The following is a 9,742-nucleotide window of genomic DNA, read 5'->3' on the forward strand; positions in this document are numbered from 1 at the left end:
CATTGTCGGCATTATATAGGGAAAAAAAGCCTATCATGCAGGTAAAAATTGGCATTTTTTTTTATTTCAAGCAATTATTACGGGATATGAGTATGACGTCCTGAATGTCTGTTCAATACAGACTCACTTTGTGAAGTTGGTTGATAAAAATTTCCTGGAGAGCTATTATAATACAGCTTTACAGCCACTTGTGAACTAGCTGCAGTTCTGTAGCTCCCGGTCTGAAAAAAATTCGGATGGAAGACCTGGGAGCTACCCATAGTGCCTCCCATAGTAAAAAGTTCAATTTATGCAAGATCTGCAAAAGAACAACTTCTTATCTTGAAAACTGTTCGAAGAGTTATCGGTACAATAAGGGTAGCTTTTTGACAGCCACTCGCCCGCCCGCCATTTTTACTATTAATCGGAAACCCGGTTAAAAATTCTCTCTCAAAATTCTTAGAATTCAGAAGCAATTGAGTTACATGGGACCTCACGGCGGTCTTCGAACCCCATGCCGCTCAAAATATATTTACCCCCTTAGGACATTTCTTGATACGCATTATCTTATATTCCAGTTTAAATTACATGTCAAATTTTTTTTTTGAGAAATGTGATATTAGGCATTTCCTTTTATAATACCATGAGAAATGTATTACGGAAATAAGCGCATTCGTCACATCGGCAACGATTTTTTTTACACATGAACCTTTTCCTGTTTGGTCCAGTTTCAATCATACCTCAAATTTTTTTCTAAAAAAAAATACCGGTTTTTTTCGATAGAAAAGGTGTCGTTCATTAAAAGCTTATTGCTACAGTTTAGCTGAATATTATGTTTATTTTTCGTCCATTACGGTGTAACGAAGAATTTTGACCCGGGTTGAAAATTGACCCGGGGGTCATTTTTCCACGTTGAATAATGAGACGAAAGGTGTTGAATAAAGACCCTAATCCGTTGAAAATTGACCCGCATCGTGGAATTTTGATCATGAAACCGGTTCAAAATTCAACAGCAAAGAAGCACAAAATAACGAATCAATATTATAACTTGAGTTTATTTAATTAAAAATTATCAGTTTATACATATTTATTATTTATATTTATATGTTTCAACGGGGGGGGGGGGGAGGTTAAAAATGAGACTTTATAAATGAATATTTTTTAATTTACATATCATCACTTTAAATATGTTATAACTATTTTATTCATAATAAACTTTTCGCGTATAATTGCTGTTTTGTGTGATATCTATATATTTCTGAAAAGAATATATGTTTTTTAAGAATATTTGTATATGTCACAGGATTAATTATTTTAGTAAATTAGTATTCATATTTGCGTTCACTTATTTCAACATTTCATGTTTTCATTTCCCATTGTTCATTTGTTTACATTCACGCCGCAGGCACGTAGCATCGGGGGGGGGGGGGGGGGGGGGGGGGGGTAGGGGGGCTGCCCCCTCCCCCCACTTTTTCTCGCAGCAACTAATTTTTTAACATTTACATATAAAAAATTGAATTATCATGGAGTGGGCCCCCCCCCTACTTTTTTTGCTTTTTTTGGAGGCTGTAAAAAATTGATATGAAAATAGGGAAATTATTATTGAAATTGAAGTTATATACTACGCAAGCCCCCCCCCCCCGTAGTTTTTGTATTTTGTATTCACACCTATCAAGCCAATAACAGTGTACAAAATGATGATATGCTAATACGTACTCTTCATGAACAATGCTATAGTAACTATATCTTGAAAGCCATTTTTTAAAAATTTTATTTGTTACGTAGTTACTAGGGTATAACTAAATATCATTAAATCGCTGATTTTTTTTTAGGCATAAACAATTCTGCTTCATGGAATCTGTAGCAAGTTAGCAACCTAATTTTTGTACAGGATTACAATAAAATAATTTTGCTTTAATAGTTTCTAAATTGCTTTGATTACAAAATTGTATCATAAATACTAACAGTAATTGTTTTCGTCAATAAATAGGTAAATTGCATTTTTTGAGTAGAAATATGTAGAAGAAGATCATACAGCAGCGTTGGAGTAGATGGTTGACCTTCCTATCACAGCCACCTACATCATTAATTCAATTTAAACGTGTTTTATTGAACGGAATGATCAAATTATTGAATGGATTGAATAAGAGTCATAGCCTATGTAAACCCTTTCAAACATACAAGTCAAGAAGAAATTATCTATAGTCATAAGAATATAGTATTACAAGTTTACAGAATATTATTGATATTATGTGCATATAAGACAGGGGGTACTTGAATATTAAATAATTATCTGAATATTTATCATATATGATTGTATGACTTATTGTTGGTATACATGTTGACTCACACCTACATTAACAAACCTATCACCTTCATTTATACTTGCAGGGATACAAACATAAGAATGACATTTTCATGGTCCAGCCCATTTGAAAAGAACAGTAAATAAAAGGGGACTATATATTAAGTAAATATACATGTATATTACTTAAATAGATTTAAACCGTGTAACAAAAGAGAATCAAAAACGCTTTGGAGCTCTAATATAAATATAAACATGGGAAACAATTTTACAGTTTTATCAAAACTACCGTAAAGTATATAGTTCATATAAAAAGGTACACTAATGTCAATAAGCTGTTTAAAAAGTTCGTCTCTTTGTTGAGTATATCTTGGATATCCAGGGGGAAAAAATCACATTTCCTTCAGATTCAGACCTACACTATACACATCGACTCCCATCCGTTTAAAAAATCCTTAAAGTAAGCTTTACTAGCTTTATTCCGTAATTGACGTAAAATAAATTAAAAAGAAAGATAAAGTTGATGAAATTTACTTTCCTGCATGAGGATTATTCCATAATTTACATCTAGACGGAGCAAAGCTATTGTAATAAGTATATATAGTGGTAGATAGTAAAAAAAAACTCATTCGACCTAAGATTATATGTATGTTCAGTTAGAAAATATGATTGAATTCAATCTAACATATCTTGTGGTGCTAAACCATTTATAATCTTGGAGAATATAATTAGTTTATGTTTATCCCTTCGAGATTATAAGGTTTCCAAATTAAGCTCACAATATAAAATGATTTTAGAAGAGTTAACTCTAATCCCTGTCACTGTCCTGCAGGCATGCTTATGAAGGTATCTTAAGACTAAGACATATCTTAAGATGAACTTAAGCAACGTCTTATTCTTAAGTCAGTCCATCGATGATGTCTCAACTTAAGAGCCTTCTTAAGAAATATCTTAAATTTAAGACAAACAAGGGCTTGACTTAAGATATATATTTGCTTAATATAAAACAAAAATGGCTGCTGCCTTATGGTTTTTTCAACTAAGGAGACGTAGACGGCGAAACAGAATATTCAGAGACCGAGACAATCCGTTAGACTACGAGACAGAAGAAGCTATTGTTAGCAAGTATAGGCTGCCGAGACATATTATCATTCAGCTGAACAGTTCGAACACGAACTCAAACGACCTACATTGAGGACATGTGCACTCACAGTTTCTTTACAAATCATGGTAGCATTGAGATTTTTCGCCACTGGAAGTTTTCAGGCAGTAGTTGGTGACATTCATAACATTTCTCGTCAGAGTGTATCGTATGTACTCGGTGATGTAATTGAATGCCTTGTAAGAGTAGCCAACACTTACATATTTATGCCAACAAATCAAGGTACCCTGAATGAAATTAAAAGCGGGATTCCCCAAAACAATCGGCGCAATAGATGGTACTCGCATCAAAATAAAAACCCCATCTACCGACGAACACCTTTATGTTAACAGGAAACATTTTCATTCCATCAATGTACAAAGCGTATTTGATTCTAAAATGAAATTTTTGAACATTGTACCCAAATGGTTAGGTGGCACTCATGGTTCGTTCATTTGGAACAATTCATCTTTAAAACTTATTTTTGACCAGAGAAATGCTTATAAACGGACGTTTTTCACACTGACTTGTCTGTTAACATATGACGCTTAATTATCATTATAATAAAATTTATTTTTATATTCATATCAAAAATTTATTAAAATTCTATCATGTTATAATTGAATAAAAAAAAACAATTGTTATACAAATCTAACTTGTTTAATTTCAATAATAAGTGATTCTTCAATTTTCAGTCACTTCAAAGGTAACTCCTCTCTGCGCCAAGTACACTGTGTGCCTCTGTTGTTCGATTAAGAGACGCAGCTGCTCAATGTACATGAAAAAAATTAAGATGAAACTTAAGACATCTTAACCTAAAACATTTCTAAGACGCTTTCGTTTTACATCCTAAGAGATGTCATAAGAATGTCCTAAGATACGTCCTAAGACATACCCTAAGATATCTCTTAGGACGTATCATAAGAAATTTTCATAAGCATGCCTACTGGTTGCTTCAATTTGTACATGTTTAAGCAATTCGGATTTTCCTTGATACAGCTGCTCCAAACAACATCACCATATTCCAGTCTAGAACTACGAAAGCCTAGTGAGGTCAAATATGAATGTTAAAAAAAATAATAAAATGTCGTTATAACGAGATAAAAGTCGTTATAACGAGATAAAAAGTCGTTATAACGAGTTAAAAAGTCGTTATAACGAGATAAAAAGTCGTTATTACGACTTTTTAAAGTCGTTATAACGAGATAAAAAGTCGTATTAACGAGATAAAAAGTCGTTATTACGACTTTTTTAAGTCGTTTTAACGAGATAAAAAGTCGTTATAACGAGATAAAAGGTCGTTATAACGAGATAAAAAGTCGTTATTACGACTTTTTTAAGTCGTTATTACGAGATAAAAAGTCGTTATAACGAGATAAAATGTCGTTATAACGAGATAAAAAGTCGTTATTACGACTTTTAAAAGTCGTTATAACGAGATAAAATGTCGTTATAACGAGATAAAAAGTCGTTATTACGACTTTTTTAAGTCATTATAACGAGATAAAAAGTCGTTATTACGACTTTTTTAAGTCGTTATAACGAGATAAAAAGTCGTTATAACGAGATAAAATGTCGTTATAACGAGATAAAAAGTCATTATTACGAGATAAAAAGTCGTTATAACGAGATAAAAAGTCGTTATTACGACTTTTAAAAGTCGTTTTAACGAGATAAAAGTCGTTATTACGACTTTTAAAAGTCGTATTAACGAGATAAAAAGTCGTTATTACGAGAAATTGCTATATATATACCGTTATACATCTTTAAGGTAAAGGAAATACCAATGGAATATTAAAGGTGTGATAATGGAAACTGAAGAACTAGTAAAACGGTATTTTTACCTTGGTTTGTCAAATGCGGAAATTCTAGCCTTTCTTGCCTTAACTCATCATATTGTCATTAGCGTTTCAACCTTAAAGCGCATCCTACGGCGTTTAAATATGAGAAGAAGAAAAGATTATAGTGATCTATTGGATGTTGCGATATTCATTGCCCAGCAGCAGCAGACTGCTGGAAAACTACATGGTTACCGTTGGATGCATCTCAAATGCTTGCAAAATAATCTACGTGTTCCAAGAGACAGTGTATATGAAATAATGAAGTTACTAGACCCGGGCGGGATGGCAGCTCGAAGAAGGCAACGTTTAAAAAGACGCCAATACGTTAGTAAGGGACCAGACTTTGTATGGCACATTGATTCATATGACAAATTAAAGCCATATGGCATAGCTATTAACGGATGCATCGACGGATTTTCGCGAAATATAATGTGGCTAGAAGCTAGTACAACAAACAGTGATCCTAAAGTAATCGCTTACTACTTTATTCAAGCAGTTCGACGGAAGAAAGGTGTTCTAAAACGAATTCGAACAGACATGGGAACAGAAAACACCCATGTTGAACAGATGCAAGTTTTTCTTAGACGTAACCATCAGGATGAATTATCAGGACAAAAAAGCTTTCTTTATGGAAAAAGCACACATAATCAGAGAATAGAGTGGTTTTGGGGATGTTTGAGAAAAAAAGTAGGACAATTTTGGATGGATCTTTTCCAAAACCTATCCAGTGATAATGAAAGTACGTCATTTTGTGGTACCTTTCTCGACAAAAGCTTAATACAGTTCTGTTTCATCAAGCTAATTCAGGTAAAATTTAAATATCTCTCTTTTCCCTCTCTCTCTCTCTCTCTCTCTCTCTCTCTCTCTCTCTCTCTCTCTCTCTCTCTCTCTCTCTCTCTCTCTCTGAGTGTTTGTTGAATTATTAAGTTATACAACTAAAAGGGATCAAACTCGTAAGTGGGCGGTTAGTTTCTGAGTTTTGTAGGCCTAGGCTAGCACTTCTTAATTTTTTTTTGACAGAAAGACCTGGACGAGTTGGCAGCAATGTGGAATACCCACACTATTTCGTCGAGTGTTAACAGGCTTCGCGAAGGAAATCGTCCACTGATGATGTATACTTTGCCTGAGCTGTTCGGTTGTGAGAACCAACTTTGCCCTGTTAATACACACGAAGTTAACTTGTGTGAAGAAGAAACAACCCCAAAACCAGAACACCCATGTGATGACACTGTTAAAGAACTCTGTTTCGATATAATGGAGGAAACTGGAGATGTCATGCCAGACAATGCATTTAGTGCCAAAGAGTTGTACTTAAGTCTTAGAGATGCGATTCTTGAACAGCTATGAACTATTGTGACTTAATGATTGTCTATTACAATGACAAACGGAATTTACTTTACTGGCTCGATAGAACTATTTAGAATGACATAATTGCAGAATATGAGGAGTTTATATAAAACATTTAAATAAAATGGCTGACAATTCACATATTTCAATTGCCTAATGAATTTCATATTAACGTAAAACTTTTTTGTCTGTAAAGGTTTGGGTATTGTTAACATATATATTAAATTCATATAGTATGGCGTTTTAAAGCTAATTAAGAAATGAACTCAATTTCTACCCAAGTTATACGAGTATTTACGCTTTATAATCCGCGAAGCGGATAATAAAAAAGCGTAAATTGCTCCAACCCAGGTAAACTCGTATAACTTGGGTAGATAATGAGTTCATTCCTTATAATTTAATTTTCTGTAATTAATTATACGAATTGAGTGCGTTTTACTTTTTAAAATGATAATTACCTCTTCAAAATTCAAACGTAACGTCAAGCGGATTAGTACGTTTTTGACGTTGGTACATTGTGACGTGTCTTGTGACAAGCAAACCAGGTTATACAAATTTAACAAAAATTTTCTATCCAATCAAATGCTTCGTTACAACCAGAATTTATATATATATTAATTCTAGTTGTAACGCGCTTTCTGATTGGCTAAACACACAGAAAAAAAATAATTTATTTTGTATAACCTGGTTAGCTATGTAGCCACCCCTCTTGACAACCCCATTTTCACGCGCGTGTTACAGTTTTTATTTAAATTCAAATTTTAAATAATTTCTATCTTTTACAATTAATATTTTTTTAATCTATTCGCGGATTATAAAAAAGCGTGCACTGCCTCAAACCAGGTTATATCGGATAATCTGGGCAAAAATTAAAATTATTCCTTAAATAATTGTTACTTTGACTGTTGCTGTAATAATAACTGGTATATAGCACCCCCCCCCCCCCCCCCCCGCCCCATTTTCTATAACGATTATCACGTTGTTCTATACTTTTGATTTTTTTTCCTTTTTCAGCATTGTCAAAATGATATATTCACTCCTTTTTGCACATTGATATTTAGTTGATATTATGCATGCCCTCTCTGTAAGGAGGAACAAAATATTGAATGAGAAATTCGAAAACTGGTCATACACATTTTGTTCTGTAATTTACATACATGTATAATATATGAATTATAAAATAAGCACACAAGAACAATCTTTTACATTTTGCTTTAATGAACAAACCAATACAAAATATCATCAGCTTCCCGACAAAGATATTTGAATGTTAAAGAACATCAAACAACACATAATCAATGTGAAAGGTTCTGATGTACACTTATTATGAAATGACATCATAATCTACGTACTAGTAGTTTTTAAGTGTGTCTTATAATTTGCAAACTTTAGATCTATTAATAATTATTGGCTGTATTTCTTATATCAATACACAATTCCCCTGTTCCCTACTTATATACATGTACACATGTACAAGAAAAATATAGAATTACATTTTTATGAAATTAATGCTGATATCATAAAAAATCTAAACAAAAACTTTGTTACAAAAAGAATTTAAAAAGAAACAAAACTGAAATTAAGGCTTCTTAAAACTGAGCATACAAGTATTTCCTTTCATGCTTCTTTTCATAAAACACATAAAAAATTAAAGATCAAAGTTAAAAGATTTACGATCTGTTTCGCTTTTAGCAACACATATTCGCCAGTGTAAATATGTACTGCGCATGTATTGAGGCATTTCAAATAATGTCCATTACCCATACATTTGCATTTAGAACTGCCAAAAATTCCGTCCTAAAACCTGGAAAATTTTCGTATGTTTTCGGAATTTCAAGCAAACACGAGCAAGTATGAGCAACAGGGCGGCGCGCCAAACCTTGAACGTTCACAAATGACACTTCAATTTTGTCTTTAAGCAGCAAGTCAGACCCGGTGCAGAATCTCATGAATTTTTTCAAGGTAAAAATGTCAAGCTCTCTGACAAATCGACGTACATGATTTGACACAATTATTTCCTCCTGAGACATGGTTTCGGGGAACTTCAACAACGCTAAAACTTTCCTGGTTGTTGGAAAAAGACTTTCGTACATTGATTTCAGCTTATCTTCTGGAATGCCAAGTTTCTTAAGATAAGGACTGATACAGTCTATGACAAACATAGAAGATTGAATCAGTTCTTTATGTGCAATTTCTTCCAAAATCTTGAGAATGGTATCTTGTTTAGGAACTCTTTTTATTTCGTGTTGATCTAAAATTTCAAGAAACTCATCCATATCAACTGATTCAATGTCTTCTAAGGCAGATTTAAGACACTGCGCATCACTTTCCGGAATAAACTTTAAAAATTCATCAAGTATGTTGCTTTTAACTGTGTTATATAGACATTGCTCTAAAAAAGCAATCGAAAGCTGTATAGGGAAGTGTCCAACACTCTTCCATCCAAAAACAATAATTTTCCCTACGGAATGCCACTCAGACTCTCCAAAATCATGTCTCAGGCATGGTACTTTGAATGCGCTTCCTAAAGTACACTCTTCAAAAAATGAGTTCCAGAACTCGCAAAGGATGTCCCTAGTAACACCCCCTCCATCTTCGGCAGTTTCGGACATCCCATTAGGAAGTATCACGTCCAGAGTACAGAGATCTTTAAAAGGGTCAACATCCTTAAACTCCTGGATCATTTCTTTCAGAACATGTCCTCTATGTACTGTTATTTTCCGTTCCGTAAGCGTTTTCGGAGGAGGGGTTTCATCTAAAACATTGTCATCTATTTCCTCATCTATTCCCGCCAGCTGTATTGCTTGCTTCAAAATGTCATGTTCCGGAGATGCTGTTCTCCTGTGACGTAAGGTTACGTGTAGATCAGGAAGTTCGTCTTCGTCGTCTGACTTATTATCATCTTGCGATATTTCATTTGCGTCCATCTCATTGTTTTCATCCTTTTCAGCATTTTTGAGTTCATTTTTTTCCTTTGTTGTAAAATAGAAACGCAATAGGGAAAGTTTTGTTTCATCATATATTTCTTTAACAGTCATCTCATTTCGAACACTCCTACCACTGAAATCTCTCAGGTCAGTCACAAAGTCTGTAATTGGTCCTTTTGGTGATTCTCCATTAGGAAAAAAC

This window comes from Magallana gigas, chromosome 7 (genome assembly GCF_963853765.1).
Source record: "Magallana gigas chromosome 7, xbMagGiga1.1, whole genome shotgun sequence".
NCBI classification, from domain to species: Eukaryota; Metazoa; Mollusca; class Bivalvia; order Ostreida; family Ostreidae; genus Magallana; species Magallana gigas.